Source organism: Epargyreus clarus, unplaced genomic scaffold (genome assembly GCF_041222505.1).
Source record: "Epargyreus clarus isolate Ecla_fem2 unplaced genomic scaffold, WU_Ecla_fem_2.2 ptg000007l, whole genome shotgun sequence".
NCBI classification, from domain to species: Eukaryota; Metazoa; Arthropoda; class Insecta; order Lepidoptera; family Hesperiidae; genus Epargyreus; species Epargyreus clarus.
In genome coordinates this window covers 12,446,523-12,473,018 of record NW_027332215.1, presented here as the reverse complement: position 1 = coordinate 12,473,018, position 26,496 = coordinate 12,446,523, and the positions used below count along the sequence as shown (strand labels likewise).

The 26,496-nt window shown below is 35.8% G+C and overlaps 1 protein-coding gene across 1 annotated transcript in view; it reads left to right on the top strand.

Annotated features, from left to right (window-relative positions):
* The first annotated feature begins 14,054 nt into the window (after nucleotides 1–14,054).
* LOC140743425 (uncharacterized) overlaps nucleotides 14,055–26,496 on the top strand; it is a 151,866-nt gene continuing 139,424 nt past the window's right edge. The window contains exon 1 of the mRNA XM_073074676.1: nucleotides 14,055–14,244. The gene's annotated coding sequence lies outside the window, so the exon portion shown is untranslated. The remainder of the gene's footprint in view (nucleotides 14,245–26,496) is intronic.

Sequence of the window (26,496 nt, the reverse complement as noted above, 5' to 3'; positions counted from 1 at the left end):
TACATAATAAATAAATAATTATTTCAAATATTTTAGGGACATTTTAGCACGGAGACGTGGCAAAACTTTTTTACGCAACTATTTCAATTGTCAAAACTGGGTACATTTTCTTGTTAGGAGTGAGTAATCTTTACTAATCTATGCACGTAGTATATTAACCGTATTATGTTATATTTATTTATATTTAATATATATACCAGGTTCTATGTTATATTATAGATTCCTCCAATGGCGGTCCTATGCTCTCACCAGCCCAAAATTATATACAAGAATTCCTTACAATGCATTGGAAATGTAACAACGTGAAATTTACTATGTGAATCTAGTCTGAAGTACTGAAGGCGGTAGGACCTTAGTGCTGCGACTCCGGCGGCACCGCCACCATACCTATTTCTGTCTAATACCAGCAGCGTTAAGCGTGCTGCCTTTTGGTTTGAAGGGTTTGGTAAGGGAGACATACTTTTTCGAGGCATTTCAGCTTAGTCCTCAGGGGTAGCAGCGCATCTGTTGGGCACAGATGCGCTGCTACTAGTTTAGGTAGAAAACTATCTGGGGCTAATAGCAGATTTACATGGGCGGCAGTAGCCACTTACCAATAGGTGAACAGCATGCTCATCTGCTATTCCTATATTATAAAAAAATATTTGAATAAGAAAAAATATGCTAAACAGTGCAGCTAGACCTATACTAACTGCTAATCAATGGAATTCAAATCAATCACTCCTACTGATGAATTGACATACATCAATGGCTTAGCTATCTCGCACATCTCTAGTGTAGCCACCCTAATTGTAGTAGCAGTTCAAGGTCGTGTCAAACGTTGATCAAAGGTCTTCATAGTGGTATACCACTAATGCACTATTGAAGGCAAATTAATACCTACAGATGAGTTGACCTCTGTGTTAATTCAAGGTTAAGGGGGAAATAGACCAACAAGAACAATTAACACAGTGTTAGCCAAATGAATAGACATTTTTGTAAAAACATAAAAACTCATACTAAGGGTACTGTATAAAAATGGTCACAGATATCGATGGGCGGCAGTGACCACTTACCGTTACGTGATCTGGGTGGTTGTCTATTGTGTGTTTTATATTATATTCTGTTAAAATTAAAACCATAGATATAGAATTTAAGAGAAAAAAATCTACGTCTATGGTTAAAACAAACAATAAAGTATATGAGTCGTAATTTAATAACATACAAAAATAACATAAATACATGTTAATTGTTATGTTTAGAAGATTAGAATATACGATTAAACTGAATCTCAAAACAGATAAGATAAAATATAATGGTTTTCCTTTATTTTATTTGTAACTAAAGGAAATAATGCTTATGTGAGATTGAAAATTATCTTAATATTTTTTTATGTTTACTTGAATCGATTTATGTCTTAAAACAACATATATATATATATAACTTAAGAACATAACCAAGATATTGCATTATAAAGTGGAATAGCAACTACTTATTATTTTTTAGAACTTGTAACCTTTTATTTATATTCGCCAATAAACACTACATATATTAAAATAAGAAAAGGGCGTAGTTTTATTGGGATTTAACAATATCCCTTAAAAGTAACTTTAATGAGCATTCATTATTTTAACTTCTTGTAGATGGTCTACGGCGTAGCAGCACCGTAGCATACATCGACCTAAAATGAAAATTTTCTTTATCAAGTCTATGTTATAAAATTTAAAAAACCATGCACGAACAATGCCAATTATCCTGGCTACACAATCAATGTAATGGCGCAAATGCTTTCGCAATGCGACTCATGTTCGCAAATCATAAGTGTTTGTCACATTGTATATTATACTTGATATTTTCGCTGCGTTCCGCATTACCAGTCTAAACTGCTATAATGCAACATCTAGTAAAGTTGTTGCAAGTAATTCATCTTCTGGCGTTGAACTGTTTATCCTACTTCTAATATCCAGTTACTTTTGAAGGTGGTAGAACCCTTTGTGGTTCGACTCCGGCGGTACCACCGCCACATCTATTTCTGCCTCATAACAGCAGTGTTAGGTGCTGCTGTGTTCCGTTTTGAAGGGTGTGGTAAGGGAGACATACTTTTCCGAGGCGTTCCAGCTAAGTCCTCAGGGGTAGCAGCGCATCTGTGGCCGACCTCAGGTAGGTATATCTAATCCTATCTGGGGTTGATTACAGATGTCCATGGGCAGCAGTAACCACTTACCATCAGGTGGACTGCGTGCTCGTCTGCTACTGCTATATTATAAAAAAAACGAATAATGGTCTCCGAATCCTTGTTAAAAAAGTGGATTAACGTAATTTTTATTCAAAAATTAAAATTACAGTTTTTGGTCTTAATCGATTCTTATTTACGACTATTTAGTACCGTTTTGTTATGACCAACAATGATGTAAAGTTAACTGTTGGGTACCTATATGCCTTCGACTTTTTATAGTCTTGTACTTAGGCAATGTAATAACCAGGGCCGGATTTAGAGGTATAGAGGCCTTGGGGCAACAAAGGAGTGGAGGCCTGGAACCAAAAAAAAAGGAAAAGGAAAAGGTATTTTTTTTTAATAATGTTTACTAGTCGAAATTAAAAAAAAAACCGACGTCTCTATTGTGGGGGTCCCTCTTTTGTGGAGGCCCCGGGGCTGCCACCCCGGTTGTTCTCCCTTAAATCCCGCCCTGGTAATAACGACAATAGGCGTCTGTCGGTGAAGGTCACTGATGATAGGCCGCGAGAGTCGTCGATATGACGTCTTTCGTACATTAGATCCCTATAAGCTATAATGGTATTCTGATATTATAGTACGTATCTGATCTGATTTTAACAGAACGCATTTATTTATCCTTGCGTAGAGCACGGCGATATACAGCCAATATACTTTTCTATTAAACAGGTACCTGACTTCCTCTAGAAAGACCGAGTTGCGGGTCACGTAAGTAGTTCTATACTTGTCATAAAACATTCGGATAAACTTTCGAAAAGCGCATACCGCCGATCAATCTGAAATTTGGTAGACTAATGTATTTTGAACTCCTGATCATGAATATCATAACGAAAATTGGCGCAAACGCCATTTTGATTTTTATTTCTACAGCGGAAAATCATCAAAAAATTGAAATGGTATAGCCGGAAATCATCACAGAGTTCAAATGCTATAGCGGAAAGTATCAGTTTGCGTTACTAATCAATAAAAATAAAATTATTCAGTGCATCGGTGCAACGAATTAATTTGAAATTCCCAGGGTTCGACTAAAAAAATTATCAAAAAGTCATACGGTAGTAATTCGGTTAGGAATGCGCGATCATGCACACCGAACGAAAAGAGGTTCTCCTTCGTTTTCCTTATTCCTTATTCGTGATCAGGAGGTCAAGATACGTTAGTCTACCAAATTTTAGGTCGATCGGCAGTATGCGCTTTTCGGAAGTACATCCAAACATTCTCGGTACAGAATATCTAGGAAGCCGAGACTAAGATCTTTAGAAGAATGTACCTCAACCGCATCTCATTTAGGAAGCGGAGCTCTTTGTGGCGTACAAGGGGCGTAGGATTTCAACAAGTACTATGAGAATTTTTATCCATTCGTTCCTTAACTTACAAACTAGCGGAATCTATTGATATCCATCTAATATCTTATTTATAAAATTCTCGTGTCACAATGTTAGTTACTGTACTCCTCCGGAACGGCTTTACCGTTTTTTACTAAATTTTATATGCATATTCAGTAGGTCTGAGAATCGGCTACTATCTATTTTTCATACCCCAAGTGATAAGGGTTGTTCACCCTTAACATTTTTTTATTTATATGGCAACACAACGTTTGCGGGGGACAGCTAGTATCTATATATTATGTATTTTTTGCTTACCACACAAAAATAGGTAAAAGTATAAAATTACGAATTTTCAAATACATCTCATCTTATATTATGTTTGCGGTATTATTTTTAGTCACTTTTTAGTCATAGAGAAGTGATAGCCTAGTTGAGGGGTCCGAGGTTCAAATCCCAAGCACGCACCGCTGATTTTTCAAAGTTATGTGCGTATTAGAAAATAATTATCACTTGGTGACTAAAACACCTGTTCACATGAGAAATATTAAAAAAACGTTTTCATAGGTATGTGAAATCTACTAGTACGCACTTAGCCAGCGCGGTGGACCATGGTGTAATCCTTCTCAATTTGAGAGGAGACCCGTGCGCAGCAGTTGATGATGACTACTCTTCATACTAGTAGAACTTTGGTTCAGTATAAGGCACCACACAAGCACCAGTGAGTTAACACTCAGAATGCGTGTCGAAGACGATCGACGATCGACTGACATGAGTCACATCATGCGCTTATCCTTGCGCTTATATTATGATTTTTTGAAAATTATATAATAAACTAAAGGTACCCTAATTTATCTTGCTTTCAGCCATAGATTAGTAAAGATACTTCGCCGCCTTGAAATTGTATGAAGCCACAAATTGCTTATTATCGTAAGTTCTTTTTTTGAATTCTTGACAAATAAAAACATTTTTAGAGAAAATTTACGAATAAATAACTAATACTGCGTAATTTACATGAATTTACATAATAAATAAATAATTATTTCAAATATTTTAGGGATATTTTAGCACGGAAACGTGGCACAACTTTTTTACCCAAGTATTTCAATTCTCAAAACTGGGTACATTCTCTAGTTAGGAGTGAGTAATCTTTACTAATCTATGCTTTCAGCAAAAACTCATTTGAAATTAAATAATAAAAACATATATAATTCAAATATGAAAATGCATGTTTAATAAAGGAAAATGTTTTATAGAAATGAGTAGATGGAATAAAAAGTAATCTTTGCTTCGTAAACATTATTTACTTTCAATAATTAAAAGCATTGGCGTACAGTATAATAAAGTTTTATTATACTACAGGTAGTAGTGTAAACAGTTGTTTAATTATACAAAGACTTCAGGTAGTGTTTGTATCGATTTTTCATATTATTGATACAAACACTACAGGTAGTGTTTGTATGCATAATTAAATAATAGGTCAAGTGTAAGTCGCACGGAGGGTTCCGTACCACAATTTTTTAGTGTAATCCTATTACTAAGACCCCGCTGTCTTTCCGTCTTAATTAAATGGAAACAAATAAATATCATTTGAAAATCAAAATCCGGACTGGACTAAAAATACCAAATTATTTTCCAAAAACGGCGAAATAGACGTTTCATTATTTTTATTCGGAAATGTAATGAAAAAATCTTCCAACCCTTATTTTACCCGATTAGGGGTGGAAATTTCAAAATTACTTTCTTAGGGCACTTACGTGATTACGCTAGTTAAAGAATCTATGTGAAAAGATTGAGAACTCCAAATATCCGTAACTGTATCTGAAAGTAGTATATTTTTTATATATACTTATGTAACCGGCACCAAAACTAAATATTTTCATCTATCCGTATCTAACTGTAGATGCAATGATGCAAAACATTTCACAATATCATATTTATTAAGCTTTATATTGTATTCAATTAAGTAATACGAGTATAATAGCATTGGTTTTCCTGTTTCATATAAATGCATTTGATAAACGCATTCTTTCCTTTTTTCTAAAGGATCAAAGGGTTCCTATGGCAGCACTCTTGCTCGTTTCTAGGGTTACCATAAGGTTGAGAAAACCAGGATCCGATAACATATAACAAAGAAATGCTAGGACATTTCAGTGTAATAACAAGAAGTTTAATTAATTAAATAAGTAATGAAAGCTGCTTAAAAAATATAGTTATAGTTTTAAGGTGGTAGAACCTGCATGCTCGTCTGCTACTCTTATATTATAAAAAAAAAAGAAAAAATAGGTGATAAATTTTATGCGGTTCAACTCTAGCGGCATTATCGCCACACCTTTTTCGGCCTCATAACATCAGTGTCTTCAGCAGCAATGCCTGCAGCCTACTGTGAAGGGTGTATATACTTTAGCATTCCAGCTTGACATCTCTGACCGACCTCTGGTAAGAATCTAATCTTACCTGGGATTTATTACAGATTTCAAGGGCGGCAGAAGCCACTTATTATCAAACGAACTGAATCCTCGTCTGCTACTCCTAAATTAAAAAAAAAAGATTAATAATCGTCGTCGTCGACAATCCATTATTGCTGGGCGCGGGTCTCCTCTCAGAGTGAGAGAGGTTTAGGTCATAGACCTGCGCTGGCTAATTGTAGGTATATTCATACATCTTTGAGATCGCTTTTTTTATAGAAACCTCTAATGTGCAGTTTTCCACATGATGGTTTCTTCCACCGTTTAAGCGAGTGATCATTAATTTCTAGTACCTCAGTAACTTTATAAATCAGAGGTTAATCTGGTATTCGACCTTGGACCTGGATTTGGATTGAGAAGCTGAGTTCTAACAATTAGATTATGGTTATGATCCACGACGTTGCCCTCGACCACGAATTTTCGAGAACCACTTTTTTCAGAGACGCTTAGTTATATCTAGGTTTTTTCTCGAAGTCTTGCTTCGCTGTTACCGTAAGTTAAAAATTGGAAATTCGTAGGCCTCGCTACCTGGACCTTTAATATTTTAAATACAGAGAATTAATACGCTAAATAAAAACTATCAAGGCCATCATAAAGCAAAAATGGGAAGTGTCCTGTTAAAAGCAGGACAGCTTGTAACCCTACTCTGTAAACAGAGTCTATCTTTTAAAACATTTTTAATACTAGCTTTTCTCATAACTGAGTTAACACTGCGTTAAGTTTTAATATACTTCTTTGGTGGCTCCTGCGTCTTTGTGCATACTCGTAGTTACAAGTATTGTATAAATATTGCTGCGTCATTAAAAATCTTCTTTAGAAATTGTATGCACTTACTACGATGTCATTTTATTTTAAAAAATTGTTCCGTAAATATTTGTGACGTTCCTTTCATAACAACACGTGAAGTTTCAAAGAATAAGTGTAATTCATGTAACAGGAAGGTTATGTAACATGCAAATACATTGACTCGTGTTTTTTGCAAAGTAAGTTTTTTAAACTACTTTACTTTTTAACTTACTTTTTAGGCTACTGCCGCTCATAGACATCTGTAATCAACCCCAGATAAGATAAGAGTTGAATCTGAGATCGGTCACAGGTGCTTTGCTATCCCTGAGGACTTATTTATAACGCTTTCATTGTCGAGACAAACATATATATGTACAGACAGTTCCAAAAGTAGATAAATAAATTAAGGTTTTAAAAATACCTACACACCCAAGCATTCATAAGTAGCTAAACACCCCAGCATCATAATTAGAAGAATCAAAATCAGCGTCAAAATTAGATCAACACTAATCCGTCAAAAGTAGCTGAACACCGTCAATTAGCTGAGCAAGTAGCAAAATAGCTATATGTCATTGTTTAGGTACTCGTACACTTGACACTGTAGTGTCCATCTACTTTTAAACTTTACAACGTTCACCTTATTATGGTGCTTGTTGTGTTTAGCTACTTATGAACGCTTGAGTGGATAGGTATTTTTGAAACCTTAGTCTGCTCATCTACTATTGAAGCTGACTGTATTATACGTACTTGAAGGTGGTAGAACCCTTTGTGGTTCGACTCCGGCGCCACCACCGCCACACCTATTTCTACCTAATAACAGCAGTGTTAGGCGCTGCTGTGTTCCAGTTTGAAGGGTGTGGTAAGGGAGACAGACTTTTCCGAGGCGTTCCAGCTTAGTCCTCAGGGGTAGCAGCGCATCTGTGGCCGACCTCAGATAGGAATATCTAATCCTATCTGGGGTTGATTACAGATGTCCATGGGCGGCAGTAGCCACTTACCATCAGGTGGACTGCATGCTCGTCTGCTACCCTTATATTATAAAAAAAAAAATCGTACGCTCAAAATATCCTCTGCAATCGAGTAAAAGGAGAACTATTCCATTCTATTTTCGGACATTTGAAACTTTTATTAATAAAAGTGTTTCAATTTAACATATTACGTCAACGTTGACGTTTGTGTGTTGGGATAACATAAAAAAGCGAGTTCCATTTGTTCGAATTTATTAAAAACATCGGATTTATTTCGGTGTGATTGGTTTCGCTTAGTTTGATTGTTTGTGCGAATGTTTATTAAAATACGTTTATTTAAATTAATAACTGCATTTTGCGACTGCGTTGGCATGTTAGTTTGTACTTGTATTCTTATAAAGTTATGCCCCATATTCAAAACGATTACGTGTTTAGGGTTCCGTACCCTAAGGGTACAAACGGAACCCTATTACTAAGACTTCGCTGTTTGTCCTTCTGTGTGTCTGTCCGCTGTCACAAGGCTTTATCTCTGGAACCGTAATATATTGACACTTGTGTTTTACAGAGGATGCCTAAAGGTGACCTCTATAACAACGAATACTAAAAATAAAAAAGTTAAATACAAAAAGGGGTCCCCATACAATAAACTGCTATTCTATATTATTTCACCTAACTTTTTCTATCTATAAGATAGACAGTTCAAATTTTCATTATGTGTGCACTTTAATTTCTGCTATAATAATAAATAACAGAAATTAAAAAACAAAATTGATTCTACGGAACCCTCCAGGTGCGGGTTTGACTTGCACTCGGCCAATTATTATTTTGCGTTATGCTAATATCTCTAAACGCCTCCGTAAACTTTATTAATATCTGTTTCTATTGTCCCACTGTTGTACCCTTACTTGTTCCGTTTGCCCCAGTAGACTGAATAAAAGTAAAAATAAGTAAGTGCTCAAGTCTTTTTGTCGACCTCACATGTTCGCAAAAAGAGAGAGACAAAACATAAAGAGCTATTTTGTCAATTTAGACATTTAATGTTACTTTACTGACACTATTTCTGATACAATCTGCTAGGGGCGCTGATTGGAAATTGTATGAAATTGTACGTAAACAAATACCAAAACAGTCATATTTGTCAAAACATAAAATCTTATGGTAAGGGTACTGGGCACGGGTCTTAGGGCTCGAACACAAAACTGCGATGCGACGCGATGCGATCTCGCAACGCAGAAAATTGCGATGCGAATTTCTGCGATGCGATATCGTGCGGCGTAGCGTCTCTCAGAGTGACCAACAACAACAACCACTGTGCGATGCGAATCAATTCGCAAGTTCTTGCGATGCGTCGAGGGAGCTCGCAGATTTTTGCGATGCGACGTCGCATCGCAGTTTTGTGTACGAACCCTTAACGAGTGAAAACGGTCGGTCACCGCGCTGAGACAGTGCGACTAGATGGACTTCAAACACCTTTGAGAATTTTTAAAAATAACTCGTAGACGTGGGTTTCCTCGTAATATTTCCTTTAATGTGTTAAGTGATTACCTATCACGATATTTAGAAAAAAACATTACAGTGTAAGCTAGGCAATGCTGATATAGAAGGGAAATACGTGCCCTTGCTGTGACAGTGTAGTGGTGTGAAATTCCCAAGTTCGGTTTTGGAATGCCAGGAAAGAGTTTTGAAATTATATCCACATTGATTATTAGTTTCTTCAACTCAGAATAAAACATCACGGGGAACGTATACGCCCAAAAATTCTATAAAAGTTCTCAAAGGTGTGTTAATTCTGCCTATCCGCACTTATAGTCATGTTCTATAGGTTTGTTCTTATTCTGAACCCAGCCCAGTACCCTTACCAGGAGTTTTTACGTTTCGACAAATATGACTGTTTTGGTATTTGTTTACGTATGGGCCAATACGATTTCCTAGTTCTGACACGATCCGCTAGGGGCGCTGATTGGAATTTGTATGGGCAAATACGTAAACAAATACCAAAACAGTCATATTTGTCGACACGTAAAAGCTCCTGGTAAGGGTACAGTAGTGGGACAGAAATTTTACCTTTAATTAAATTACCGGAATGTGCAGTAACATTCCGTAATGTAAAAGCAATCGTTTCAAAGTGGTATGATATGATATAATTATGAGGTCACCGGGCGGTAAGCGCCTTATACGCGTGACGTAACTAATATTTCGCTAGTGAAAATGTATTTACGAACTGAACATCAGCCGCCCACATCTTATAACACGTTTGAATGACGCTAACAAGCCTGCTTGACATAATGATATGGAACTACATATGCTGTGGTAATTTTGCTGCTGCTTTATAGCAGTGATAGCCTAGTTTTAAAGGATCTCGGCCTCTCAATCGAGGGGCCCGAGGTTCAAATCCCAGGCAAAATTTTTCAAAGTTATGTGCGTATTAGAAATTAATTATCACTTGCTAAACGAAAGGAAAACATCATGAGAAAACCTGCATACCTGAGAGATTTATAAAAAAACATCTCAAAGGTATGTGAAGTCTGCCAATATGCACTTGGCCAGCGTGGTGGACTATGGTCTAATCCTTCTCATTATGAGAGGAAACCCGTGCGCAGCAGTGGGGTTGATGATGATGAATTTTACTGCTGAATTTCCAGCAATATACATTTCTGTGGCTCGTTAGGAACTCGGCTTCTCAATTGGGGTTTCAAGAATGAAACCCCAGCTGCATATCTAGATTTGCAAAGTTACGTGAATGGTGAAGGAAGACCGGAACAACATCGAGAGCTGAGTCAAAAGAAAGTTCTTAATGGTACTCGTATGTAAAGTCGTATGTAAAGTAAACCATGCTGACCAGGAGGATTGGTAATCCTTCTGGTCAGCATGGTTTTTGGCTTGTCACACGGAGAGGAGAGCTCAGAAATGGGAGAACAGAGTGTTGACGACCACTTAAATGTAAGTTAGGTAACCCATTTGAAAATAAATAAAAAATACGGGTTGCACTCCGGGAGGAAGGAGGAGGAAAACATGAATATTACATTGTGCATTTTTTATTATTTCGAATGGTTAGGGAATTATTTTGCACGAATTGCTTTAATTATCAGTATAAAAGTATGTAAGTAGTCATTTAAACAAAATACAATATTCATTTATTGCGCTATCGTACACGAACATGATAATCTATATTATATTAATGTATACCGTCCTCCGCCTTACAAATCAGGTCACGTGTCCTGAAGCGAGTTTAACAATTTTAACCCATCACAAAAATTGCATAACGCTGCTAAAGAACTTTCACTTCAAAAAAGCAACATCAAAGTATATTTACGTAAAGGTAAAATTCGTTATTAAGGTTACCGTTTATTTATTTACAAACTTATGCAAAATACTTTAAGCGCAGTGGTGACACATAGCGTGGCAGGTGGAGGAAGGACACAATATTCAAGCCCACGATAATTCATGCACACGGCTGATTAAATAAAAGAAACATTAATACATTACTAAAAACGTATGGGTATCAGAACGCTGCCCGCTGACGACCCGCGTGGCGGAGCGGTCACCATACCGGTCTGACACGCAGAGGGTCTGTTTCTGGGTTTGAGTGTTTGTGTATTTGTCTATGTGTGTGCCCATGGCACCCACGATACTAGGGAATCCTAGTGTGGGGCTGTGAGTGTAGAAAGCGTTTGTTTTGTTTGTTTGTCACGTATGACCGTAGTCATACGTGAATAATGTCTCGTATGACCCGTACTATGACCTATTTTTAATACTTAATTTCTGACCTAGACCACGTAACACTACTAATATTATAATATAGAACGAATTGCATGCTGCAGTTCACCTGATGGTAAGTTCCTACTGCCACCCATGTCTGTAATCAACCCCAGATACATGAATGAGGTTAGGCAGAAATAAGTCTGGCGGATGTGCCTCTGGAATCGATCTACAAAGGGTCTGTAATCTACAAAACCGGGGTGAAAAAACAAAAAACAAATTTTACATAAAAAATCTTTTTCTGTTTACATAATTGGGAAATGCGGAAGCTCGTAAGACACGATTTGTCATCTTGGCTGACTGCGTTGAAAACGCACGGAAATTGTTTTCAGCGAGTTATCTTTGCGAATTAGGCTTAGGGCGCAGGCTTACTTCTTATTACCAGAGAGGGAGAGATAGTAATATTTCATGTTCGTTTTGAATGGAGAAAAAGTATGTTTTATAATTACCAATAATATATTTTAAGGGACATTCCTGAAAAAAAAAAAGTATTTGTATTTTTTAGATAATTAGAAAGAAAATCTACTACTAAGTAGTCCTGCTACTAATATTTCACTTGACTTACCTGCAACTAATGGCCGACTAGTTTACCGGAGGCCCGTGGCGTTAAATGGGGCCTCCAGTGTGAAAAGTTAATGTCATTATACGAAATTACAAATGTTTCATAGACTTATTCGCTGACAAATAGGTACGTATGATGTTTTCTTTCGCTGATTTATACAATACATTACACAGATTTATACACATTTCACAGATTGTTTGGTTATGACGACTGTTTTTGGGGGCCCCCAGGATCGGGGGCCCGGGGCAGGCCGCCCCCTCTAAGTCGCCTGTAACCCTGTATATTCTACTACTTAAATATCAAATATTCTAATGGCCCGACTGAGCTTTTCAGTTTCAGTTCAAGTAGATTAGTCCTTGTTCAAACGTTCTCTAATAAAAAGCACTTGGGCTACCAATGGAAACTCGTTAATTAAAAGTCTTTCAAGTACCTTAGTAATTTTCAGTGAGCTTTTAGTAAGATTTTACGTGAAATTCAAACCGGGAGATGGACAAATAAAACGAGTGTTTTTAAAGAGGCAGTTATTACCTATATGCTTTTAACTATTTATGTGTATGTAATATAAATTGATAAACAGTTTGTTCTTACAAATACTAGTTTGTTGCACGACTCATGATGCGAAGCATCAGAGAGTGCTTTACGATCGAAAAAATTTTTTCGCTTCATTTTGGCGGCTATTTTTATTATTATAGCCTTGATAGTTCACGGAATCAAGATATTTTTAATACTATTGTCGAGATAATTTAATGGAGATTAATTCCATACTTTTTAAAAATTGATTTACTGCAATAGAATTGGAAAAAAACACCAAAATAGGTCAAAAAAATTTCCTGTCCGTCATGTGTGAAACCTGAAAACACTGTAACTTGTGAAAAAATCCATCATTTGAGTTAAAAAAAAATTAAAAAAATTCTAATCGACGATTGTAGGTCACTGAATGCGAATGATTAATTAATTCAGTGTCGTTTAATTGCAATTAATAAAAAACGAAAACTACAAGACTGTATATCTATAGATATTATGTACATTTATTCCACCAGGGGCGCTTGTGCAGTACCTTCTTCCTACTACAGCTGTATTTTCGGCAATTAATTTTGAACGACTTAAGTTTTTTTTTTATATTTCATAATTAAATGAGCATTATGAGTCGTGCACTTTTGGATTTTCCAAACTTTTTAATATATTTTAAAATAATCGGGGAATGAAAGAAGAAAAAATGATTTCTTTATTATCTAATCTTACCTATATCTTTATAAGGTATGTTATACTCCTTTCTTGCAGCGGAGTTTGGGCAAATCTGTTAGGAGTCTTGAATGACCCAGTGCGGCCGCTTATGAAACTCATTTTTATAGACAGGACTTGTATTCTTTGGCAACACGCTCCTGGTTAATAATTCACTCATATATTTTAAATCTACATATTCGACTTAGTAAAAGTACACATTTTTAATCACTGGCCATCACAAAATTTCGACTGGGTCAAATCTGTCCAATCTTCTTCCTTATGAACTCGTTTTTGTATAAGAAACCATTAGATTAAAATGGTAAAATTTATTTTAAAATCTATTGTAAGTATATATTGTAAGTACATAAAAATATCCTAAATGTTAACGTTAAAAATTACCAAGATTACGAAATTGAGATTCTTTGAGGCCTAAGAAAGTACTTACGTAAGAACTATTTTTTTGCATAAGAAATCATCCGATTAAAATGGTAAATTTTATTTAAAAATCCTATACATATTGTAAGTAAATAAATATCTCAAAATTCTAACGTTAAAAATACCAAGATTGAGAAATTGAGGTTGTTTGAGGCCTAAGAAAGTAGTTATGTAATGGGGCTAGTCCCTCAACCGCGGCGAAGGCAGTAGCAGAAGCTTCCGAGGTGCGCTGCCACATTAACAAGTGCGGAGGCGGTGCATACACGCCAGTCTATTCTCTATCATACCCCGGTAGTTTGTATTGCACCGCCGTGAGTATTGGACGTATCGCGCGATCGTGCACTCCTCCGATACGATCTACAGGTGTAATATAAATTTTTCGCGAACTATTATCCCGCGAGTTTCGGTGATATATCCCTTACCTGTTGATAAAACTTTATTTGTTCACTATCCGAGAGCGACCTTTCGCTCCGGGACCTTTTTCTTCGTTTAAATCCTCTTATCAAAGGTAAAGTTATTAATAGATAACAGAGTAACTTACATTTCAAGTAGTAAGTGCAAGTGTCGGTCCGAATCGAAAGCGTAAATTAAAAACGCATTTTTGTTGTCAGCGCAACAGGAGATTCCACTTTGTTTACCCTATCTAAAATTAACCGCCTACCTTTCTTCCCGGTGATGAGTACCGTAGTGTAAGAGGTTGCTCCTTATTTGCAGAAGGGGAGAGATCACAATATTTCATGTTTGTTTTGACCGGAGAAAAGGTATGTTTTATATTATAATATTTTCGTAATATTATGCACTGGAATGGGCGCCGCTTGCGAATATCAAATGCGGTGTTTTCGCTGACAAAAAAGTATGTTTTATTATGGACAACTTATGGGAGCTGATTTTGTGCTTAAATATTAATTAAATTATTTTTGTGGTCTAGAAAAAGTAGATCGGAAATGAGTATGTACTATGGCAACCGGTGCGAATTACATAAAATATTATTGTGTAGATAAGTAATAATCTTATTAATGTTTGTAAATATTATATACTAACCGTATGTGGCAGATTACCTTATATGTCTCGTATTTCGCAATAAAGCGGACGTCATGAAAATTACTAATAATAATATTAAGGATATTTATAAAAAAACAAATCTGTAATGGATAAATTAATCTGGATGACGTAGAAAACTTTTAATAATAATATTTTTTACTGATTTTATGAAATTTATGGGATTTAATGAAAATAATCAGATAGCTGTCGTGTCATTACGGAGTCATTGTCATTGTCGTGAAGGAGGGTAGTAATCATCAAAAATATTATTTATTGGGATTTATGAGAATGATATATAACATACTTATTTAAAATTGTGTTTTACCGTGACCGAAATCTCTTATAAATAAAATTCTCGTGTCACAAAGTTAGTTACCGTACTCCTCTAAAACGTCGTTACTGATTTTCACCAAATTTTATATGCATATTCAGTAGGTCTGAGAATCGGCAATATATTGTTCATACCCCTAAGTGATAAGGGTTAACATTTTTTTTATTTATATGGCAACACAACGACTGCCGGGTCAGCTAGTTAGACTATACTTTAGTATTGACCACGTTACGGCACGTGAAACAAAATATAACAAAGATAATCGGTTGACAAACGTGAAATAGGTACTCAAGTGTCTCTGCCTATTTATAAAAAGACACATACAAGAAAATGAGTGTCTCAATTAACAATATAATTACACGATGTGTGATACACGACGCCATGCACATTATAATCTCGTATTCAATACGTTGGCTGCGAGCATTTCGATTCCCGCATCTAGTACGGACTTAACTGATTAACGTGTTAACTCAATTTCTCGAGCGTTTAGCATTGACTTGTGTATTGCAATCAATTGCTTGCACTGATTTTGGACCTATCAGTGTCTGTCAAACTGATTGATATTATCGACAAGTTCTCCAAAAGTAGCCGTCATTGTCGATTAGTTATGAAGTAGTATTGTAACTAAAGTAAAACGTCACGTTATTTCATTTCAAGAATGTATCTTTACTGAACTAAACTGCTACATTATTTCTTCAATCTCAAAACTAAGTATTTTCTTTTATAATTATTATAAAAACAAAAAGCAAGTACTTAAAAATAAATACCTGAAAAGAGTGGTCAATGGTCATCTAGCCAATACAACGCACGCATTTAAGAGACTACAACGTCACCTCATATGTTAAAATCCGTCAACGTTTGGATTGCAGCGGCCACATAATGAGAGATCTAAATTATCTAAAAATTACATGTTTTTAATATTTTTCAAACACGAAAACAGTGACAATTGTCAAAAGGTTACATTTTCTTGTTAGGAGCGAGTAATCTTTACTAATCTAGACTTATAATGTTGCTTTTGAAAATGAATGCCAATATTTTTCCGTACACAAAATAACGTATTAAGCTGCAACCCTACGGGAGGTTTGAAGCATATTCCATCAGGCTGTTGTAACTGGTAGTTATTATAAAAACAAGTCATTAAAAATAATTACGTGAAAAGGGAGGTAATGTAGTAACACTGCATGTGTTAAACCTGTTAAGCCGTTTAGACTGACTGCCAAAGAAAGAAACATACATGCATAAGTACACATTTTTTCAAATTCATTAATTTATATATTTCTTAGATAAACATGTAAGGACATAAAAAGGCTTGCAACCAACAATAACCATACTAAACGCAATATAAACCTTTATAACTCTCTCGACTTAGCACAAAGAATTGCACATTTATCCCGATTATACAACCTTAAATACGCTCAAAAATATTACCCTTCCCGATATGGTAGAAATTAGAGTCAAAGATCACTTTACATATTCATAAAAATAAGAACTAATAAAGAAGAAAGAATATTGTTGAGTTGAGTTGGGAATAAGGACAGTGGTAAAAAAATATGAACATCGTGTATTGTCATCGGTTTTTGATACTACAAAATTTTGAATTAAAATGAACGTTCAAAGTGGATAAAATCGGGTTCAAAGATTCCGTTACATAGTTACGTACATACAACCCAAGCTAATAAAAGCGTGTTAAAAACGAGACTTTTAAAGCGAGCCGAAAAAAGTCACATAATAGTTTTATAGTTTTCATTTTAACAAATATTGAATATTAAAGGCCTACCACAATTTGCCATTCGGAAAACTCACACAACAGAAATATTTAATTTGAAATAGGCATTTCTATATGAATTCGTACTATATTCTATATTGAATTCGTTTGAATGTTTTGTGGCTTTTGTTATATGATTTAATTACCTTTTGTTGTTGTGCAGTTGCAGTGACATAATTCATAAATTAGGGGAGAAGCTTATTGGTTGAAATTCGGACTCTCATGCTGTTATCCAGGGTATACAGATACAGATCACGGTAGACCAGTTTGATTTTTCAAACCTCGGGAGAAGACATGATTTCTGTAAAAGGTAGTGAAAAAAATGTGAAGGCTGCTAATTCGTAGTTGCCTTCTTATAAGAAGATACATAGGTACAGCATAAATCACAATAAATTTACTGACATTAGAAAAGTCGTTAAGTGTCTACCTATCCGCACTTAGCCAGTGTGGTGGACAATGGCCAAACCCCTTTTCATTATGAGAGGATGACCCGGATGTCGTAAATTATATAATATATTACTTAAATATACAATCGAAACAACACAGTTTTACTTAAAGAATACTACAATTATCACTACGTTTTAAGAACTTGTCATAACAATAAAACATGTTAACAAATCAACAATTCAACTCACAAAATTTTTACTGCAAGCAAAACAGCAAGCAACACAGTTTTACTTAAAATACTACAATTATCACTATGTTCTAAGAACTTGTTAAAACAATAAAAACATGTTAACAAATCAACAATTCAACTCACAAAACTTTTACTGCAAGCCCTAACCAATAGCTATTACTTAGACAGTTTCGTGAATCGAGCCGGCAACATATTACATAATTGAACGACACCTTTATAACACGTCATTTATAGAGGGTAAGTTAACATTTTGTTCCAGAAAGATACATTTGTCAGTGTTAAACGTAATAGCACTGTTCTTGTCATGAATGTTGTAGGACTAGTTTTTTTATAATATAGTAGGTATCAAATGAGCAAGCGTCATTAGCAATTGACTACTGCCATGGACATCTGTAATCAACCCCAGATAAGATTAGTTTCCTACCTGAGGTCGGCAACAGGCGCCGCTACCCCTGAAGACTAAGGTGGAATGCCTCGGAAAAGTACGTCTCTCTTACCACACCCTTCGAACCAGAACACAGCTGCGCTTAACACTGTTGACTTATATATACGGCGGCCATCTAAGTCCTCGTGAGTGTCAACACATCCGTGATCAACTTTACGTCACAAGAATTTGTTCCATTTTCAAATACGTTCGCACACACGGTTCGTATTGATAAAAAACTAACCTCTTTGCAAACTTTTATATATTGTTAAAAATGAAACGTAGGTGATGGTGGTAAAACCGTACCGTCACCGTTAAATGCTGCTGTGTTTTGTTTTGAAGGTAATGGTAAGGGAAACGTACTTGCCCGAGGCGTTTCAACTTAGTCCTCAGGTTTAGCAACGCATCTATGGCCGTTCTCAGGTAGAACTTTAATTTTATCTTGGGTTGAATAAAGATATATGTGGGCAGCGGTAGTCACTTATCATCAGAAATAATGCTCGTTTGCTACTTCTATATTATAAAATAATTATAGTTTAAAAACTAAAAACCACGCTAAAATCGCACAAGGAAAATCGTTAATCCTAATTCCTAACTATCCTGATGAAGAGAATGGGATAAAATTATTAAAATAATGTATTGTCATCGATTCTTGATAATTGTTCAAAATTTTAAAGTAATCGGACTATTCAAAGTGGGTAAAAATCGAGTTCAAAGATTCCGTTACATACATACATACATACATACATACATACAATCCGAGCTAATAAAAGCGTGGAAAAAAGCTTTCACTTTTTTATAGGTAGAACTAGCTGTGTGGTTTCATTTCCCAACGAAATCCATCACGCACCACATATTTTACAATTGTGTGTAATTAGAAAATTATCAGTTGCCTTATTGGTGCACGCAAAATCTTAAGGCATGACAATGCCATGCATAGTGTTAATTTATAGGTACTGAACAATAATATGCACATGGGTTTTATCTCATGAATAACCTGTCCTGTAGTACAGAACAAAAGGGCTTACTCGTAATTATTTGCCATAATTAGTGCTATCAGTGCTAAGTTTAAATTAATTCATAAAATCAATAGAAATTAAACTTGTGGCCTTACTAAGAATAAATACAAGTATCGGTTAATTGATTTCTAAGAACTATTGATTATATGTCTTACAAGGGGATACGGGTCGATTTTATGCCGTCATAAAACAACATAGACATCATCGGGTATAAAAGTGTTCTATCATTCAAACTGTACCCAACCGTATTCACGAAATTTTATTAATCGATATATAGTTATTTTCATTTGAAATTGAACGATTGGTTTAGTGCTGCGGTCGGCAAACTTTTTAGCCAAAATATAAGTTACATAGTGTAATGAAAGCATCCGATAGTGATCGAAACTTTGCCGACGAAAAACAGAACCGTCAAACAGAACCACAAATATTCTCTGAAATTTTACATTGAAAATGTATGGGAGATTAGGTTCTGTACCCTTACCATGAGTTTTTACGTTTTGACAAATATGACTGTTTTGGTATTTGTTTACATATTTGCCTATACAATTTCCAATCAGCGCCCCTAGCGGATTGTGTCAGAACTTGGAAATAGTATGGGCCAATACGTAAACAAATAACACAACAGTCATATTTGTCAAAACGTAAGAACTCATGGTAAGGGTACTGTTCGTCCGCGGGCAACAACGAGAGGTTTTAGGAAGAGCCACGGGTTGCAGATTGGTGACCGCTGGTGTAGAACACAAAGGAAAAACTGAAAATTCACATTCATTCGTATATACATCGATAATATGTTTTTTACGTTACGCAGAATGCAATATTTTAATCCATCTGTTGTGTGCTACATCCAGCCTTTGACTGTCCCACTGCTGGGCATAATCCTCTTATAATGGAATGGAAATAGGCTTATAGTCGATTAAGCTGGCCCAGAGCAGATTGATAATAAAAAACACACACATTCTTTTTTTATAGAACTCACGTCTCACATGAAGGTTTCCTCGCGAATTTTTACGTCATTTGTAAAGCATTAAATTTCTAATTTCATAAAATGAGAGGTACTAGGACTTGCATTTGATTTGTGCTAGGAGAGCTTGCTCACAATATTTACGCAAATATTTTCATACAGATGTATAAAGTACATACAGAATGTGCCATACATTCTTAAAGGGACTCGAAATAAACCGTAACTTTGCCTTACACATTTAAAATGCCATTTAAATTACTAACTGCGTAACCTTGACAAGAAAGTTTCTGATTGTAAATCTTTAATACGGATTAAAATGCCTAACATGGGCCGACTGCTGTAAATAAGTAACATATGCATGCATAGTTCCCATGACTTAATAATAGTCTCATTGGTTTGCTAACGCTATAAATTGTCGTGTGAGTTTTCCTTGACAAGCACCAGTTGTGTCCCTGACTTATGTATTTTGCGATTTCGTCCTTATTTCACGACATAGAAGTAACGATGAGTATGCTTTCCACTTCATGGTTTGTGGCCACTGAGGTCAGTTGTAATCAACCACAGATATGATTTCTATTTGAGTTCGGCCACGTATTTGGCCTCAAACTGCTGTTATAAGTCAGAAATATAGGATGGCGTGGTGCCTCTGAAGTCGAACCACGAAGGGTTCTACTATCTCGTGGCTTTTATCGTATAGGCAATGTGTGGATTGATATATTTTAACAGGGCTCCCAAAAGCGCCCTGTGCCAAAGGTGACGAAGGATTTAGTAGTGTAGTACGGCGTATAGACAATCGAGTGCGGCTTGTCAGTCGCGCAAGCAACAAAGTGGTCGCCCGAGCGACAGCTGATTGAGTGACGAATAGCTATAGCGATAGGGTTGCAGCCTACGCAACTATCGCTCACACAATAGTAGCCAAAGGCCAGTCTGTCTACAATGATATTTACAATTTTTAAAAATTGCATTTTTTTATAAACCTTTACACTTTTGACGATTAATATAAAACAGATAGAGAAACAATAAAATAAAGTAATTATTACATAAGAGCACTATTTAATACCGGAATCGCGAGCGGTACCTTAATAGGATTTTCATGTTTTTGTAACACTCCGCTCGAGTTTACCGAAGGTTTTGGTGCCGGGAATTAATTATTGCAAAGTGGGGAATTTGCGGAGGGAAATAATTGGGTTACTATCCGAACAGATTTCGATTTAAGCGATACACCAGCTGAAATCTATAGTTCGGAAGTTTAAAGTTTCGAAATTTGCTGTAATGCTTAACGCGCATTCATTACTGGAAGTTCCACGTGCATTATATTCTACTAGTTGGCATAGATGGGGCATCCGCGAAATTTGTTATTATCTCCAACTTACTGCATAATGTCTACTGGCCTCAATTTACGGTACGTCAATTGGTATTGATTTAAATCGAACGAGAATTACGCTTGTTTAAATAAACTATTTTTTTGTTTTGTATTCGGTAAATTATAGACTTTTTATCATGTATATCGAAATCTGGCCAGCAATAAAAAATGTCGGTTAACAAAAATATAATATGGAAATAATAAATAAACGCTTTCTACACTCACAGCCCGACACTAGGATTCCTTGTGCCGTGGGTGCCATGGACACACACATAGACAAACACCCAGACCCAGAAACAGAAATCTAAATTCATCATTTAGATATCTGTCTGGCCGGGGATCGAACCCGGGACCCTTTGCGCGTCAGATCGGTATGGTGGCCGCTCCGCCACGCGGGTCGTCGATTGGCGGATTGTTTTATCTTTGCCAAATAAATTAGGATTATGTTCGAACTTCGGCCACTACGCGAATAATAGTTTAAAATGGTGTAACTCATTGTCATATTACTAATAAGCATTTTAAATTATCCACTTTATAGAAATACATTATTTATTCAAATGTCATTAATGGTTAACCAATAATTGAGTGAATATTGCCGATTAGATAGTATTCGATTTTAAATGGTGTGCACTATCTGTATATAATGTGTCGCTCGGTGGAATATTCAGGTTGCTAATTGTGGTATTCTCAGTTCAAGTACGTTCTAGCCGTTAATTAATAATGTACCTGTAATTTACGCTAAAGAAAATTAGTTTGAGTTTTATTTGGCTTCTCGGAATGCTTACAACGTGTCCTAAATTCTTCGATCACCTGGCGCGACGAGATGCAGACAACTTGGAGAAATTGCTAGTTGTTGGTCATGTAGCTTTGAAGGTGCTCGTAGTAGTGCTTTGTGGTTTGGCTCCGGCGGCACCACCGTCACACCTATTTCTGCATCATAACATCAGCGTTAAGCACTGCTGTGTTCTGGTTTGAAGGCTGTGGTAAGGCAGACATACTATTCCGAGGCGTTCCAGCTTAGTCCTCAAAGGAACCGGTGCATCTGTGGCCGACCTCAGGTAGGAATATCGAATCCCATCTGATTACAGATGTTCTGGGGCGGTGGTATGTGCTTACCATCAGGTATGCAGTCCACTTATTATACTGGATCATATAATATTAAAAAAAATCCAGAGTGAAGCCACCGATGGACAGATGTTGTAGAGGAATCAAACAGCACCATAGTTCACCATTCCACGGAATTGGTATACATACAACGTGAAAGACTATTAGAACAGGGTTGTTTTTGATCGTCACGACCTCAGTCAAGAGGAACCGGCTAAGAAGGATTTTCAGAATCTTATCATCGATCTTCATCGATTATTTCTGGGCACGTGTCTCATTTGATAACATGGGTTTTAGGTCAGTTACTCATTATTATCCCACTGCTGGGCATTGGACGGGTCTCGTTTTATAACCACAGTTTAAGTTCAGAGCAACTGCAACGTCCTCTCAGATAAGTAGACTTCACCTTAGCTGGAATCGAACCTCGAATCCCCATCATGAGCGGCCGAATGTCAGAACCATGTACCACGGTTTTTCTGTTAATACATCAGAAATAAATATCTATTTATTTTTAGGAACCAATATGAATAGAATTCTATTAACTTAACGAGATATATTCCGACTGTTAAAACCTTCCCACGAGTTCCAGCGCATTGAACAACTTTTCTCGGATGTTGTACATTTTTAGAAAACTTTCAGCCTTATGAACCTAAAACAATAACTTTATTGATTCTATATTTAACTGGCATTTGGAAATATGAGATATCTTTATTTTACGAACTTGTTTATACATGAAGTTGCGAATTGGGAACATTGGCACACGTTATTGGAGCATCAGACCTTTACTGACCACCCGCGTGGCGGAGCGGTCACCATACCGGTCTGACGCGCAGAGGGTACCGGGTACGATCCCAGGTCAGACAAATATCTGAACGATAATTTTAGATTTCTGTTCAGGGTCTGGGTGTCTGTGTGTGTCTGATACTTATGACTCCTGAGGAATCCTGGTGTGGGGCTATGGATGTAGAAAGCGTCTTTATATCACGGATTCAACACCATCATAATTACTCATTACAATCTTTTAAAAATGTTATTTTTAATTAGATTTCAGTCATATTAGAACCTTAGATTTCAGTAATATTAAATAAAATAAATAGCTGGAATGGTAGATTCCAGCTATAGATAACAGATCAGCCTCGAGCTCTTATTGGGCTGAATTGCAGATTATAACTGTAAATGAAAATCCCTGAAAACTACGAAGAAAGAAATTCCTATTCCTTGATTTCTCTTGAATAAAATAACGAAGCTCTCTAATGAGCTGATTTTGTCCATTTACTTGTATTAGATTATACTCAGCCTTTTGTATCGTTGAGCTAATACGAGTGATTCTCTTTCAATCTTAAGGCGCAACTAATTGTGCTTAACGTTGACATGCGCACGCGAACTGGGCGTCAATTTAATTGAAATTCAATTCCTGCCATAACTGTTTCTTTTTCTTTACAGTGATTATTGTTTTTATTATTTTTACTACGCTTTTAGCTTGACTTGTACGTAAGTATGTATGTAACGGAATCTTTGAATTACATTTTTACCCACTTTTAACAGTCAGTATAATAAAAAAAAATGAAACAATTATACAAAACTGATGACAATATAAGATTTTAGTAAATTTGTCTCATAGTCTTTATCGGGATCATCAGCATTCATTTTCGGGGTGGTGTTCGAAGTAGCTAGCGTTGTGGCTATGTGGTGCGGGCTAAATCATAACTAATTAGCCAAGTGATGCTGTTATCGATCTACAAAGCTTCCCACTAAATCGCTAGATGGCGTTAATTATTGGGATAAAGTTCATGGCAAAGTTACTAGATTGCAACAATTATTACTTTTTAGTTGATTAACTACAAAAGTGTAGTTTTTCTTTTTTTAAACTATAATTTATTTATTTTCTATGTATTTACATCATTATATTTGAAATACGAGTATATGTATTGTAAATATGATTTTTTGTGCATAATGCATTTACAAACGAAACAGCAAAGAGACATCAGCGAATTGCGCGAATACTTTTATATTTTTCGTCGTATTTCAACGATCCAGCGAAAAGTTTCGAAAACATTTTCTGTCTATAATTAATATGCAGCCAGGTGTAAAGGTCCATTTTATATAACTCTGGAAGGAATTTTTAACTGCGCCAGTGTAAAGGAGATTTGCAACTCTTCCCTTTAAACCTTTGAAAACAAAAAAGGACATAAACCTTCCTTTTTATTCTGGTATGTAGGTATACGTCTGTGAGACCTTTGTATCGTTCCCCCTTTAGCGACGCAATATTAATAAATGGGATTGAATGAATTCGCAAAACTTTCATGCACGATATGTATGTACGCTATATAATGTAAATTACCACATTGTTAAAATACATAGGTAAATAGTTTTTATCGTACGAAATTACGATTATTAATTATAATTACGAAATTACGTTAATTAATTATAATTAAATAGTTTACGAATCAATTTAAAAACAAAAATAATGAGAATTCGACCAATTGTTCATATTTGGTGACATGATTGTTCTCTTTTATAAGGGCAGGAAATTATTATTTTAATGTGACTAAATTAGAGGAAATCATGTAACATTTGTCTTTGTCCCTGAAGTAAATACATACGTTGTAATTGAAGTCTAGCATCAATCTCATATGACTTATACTAGGTTCATGTTTGCTAACAAATGTTTGAAACAGTAAATATAAACATCGTGTATTTACCAGCCCTTGAAAGTATTGGACAGGAAAGGACGGATATTACAGTAGTCGTTAGTTCGTAGCAGTTGTAGGCACCGTTATTAGTTCCTAATGATCGGAGTAGACGAAAAGGTTTCGATTTTTACCAAAATATCAGAAATTTAATGTACACATGGTAACTCTTTTACCCAGCAACGTAAAGGAGTATGATTTTTAAGTAAAATTGAATAGTTCAGGTATTGGCGAGTTTTAAATTAATAGAATTTCCGGAAAACGTTAATTTTCATGTGACCCGAACACACCAGCTAGAATTGAGTGATCACCGTGTATTCAGTACCAGTCAGAGAGGAGTAACATGTGACTAGTATGGAATGTTTCGACGAGATTCGTGGCGGAGCGTGGTGGGTCTGGGTTCAATCCCCGGCCAGACAACGCTCTTTATGATGATTTTCGATATATCTTCTGGGTCTGAGTGTACGCATATAAGTCTTTGTGTGTCCATGGCACCCACGATACATCCATGGTACAGGAAATCCTAGTGCGGTGCTGTAAGTGTAGTTAGCGTTTTCTTTTAGTGCATTATAATGATGACATTTAAGTCAATTTTAAAATATATTAAATAGTTGATAACAGTTTGCAGAAAAAATATATTCAAATATAATTTGGAATATTTCACCATACTTACTTGTTATTACAGATTAATATGGAGGTACATTCGTGAATATGATGTTGGCATTTGGATTCATATGGAAGCTTTAATCTTTTTAACTTTCATAACTAAATATCTCGTCTATGTCTAATTAGCGACACAGAGCGGCGTTAATAAGTTACTGAGTTAATTAACTAACTGAGCTAGAAGTCCTTAATACCCGCTGCTGTGTGGGAGTACTAATACTGGTATAATGTAGGTGGTAGGACCCTCTGTGGTTCGACTCCGAAGGCTCCCTTACATCTATTTCTGCTTTATAAAAGCAAGCTCTGTTTGAAGTTTCTGTGCTCGGTTTGAAGGTGGTAAGGGAGACATACTTTTCCTAGGCATTCAGGCTTTGTCCTAAGAGGTAGCGGTGCATCTGTGTCCAACCTTAGGTAAGAATCTACCCTTATCTGGGGATGATTACAGATTACAAGGATAAAGTTAATAGAAAAGTTTCTATACTGCAACAATTAGTATTTTTTAGTTTGATTAACTATAAAAGGGTTGTTTTTTAGTTTTTTAAACTAAACGAAATAATTTATTTCTGACCTATTTTTCTCATGAGTATGTACTCGTATGTTCACTTTCTCACACTTTTGTATGAGACGTTGCTACGTTTTAAAGTTAATACTGACTACGCATTATTTTTAAGCTATTGCATAGTTTTTATCGCGGGCTTTGAGCGCGGCGACCGGATCAAGAAAATTACGAAAATAAATAGTAATTCAATTCGGCAACTTGAA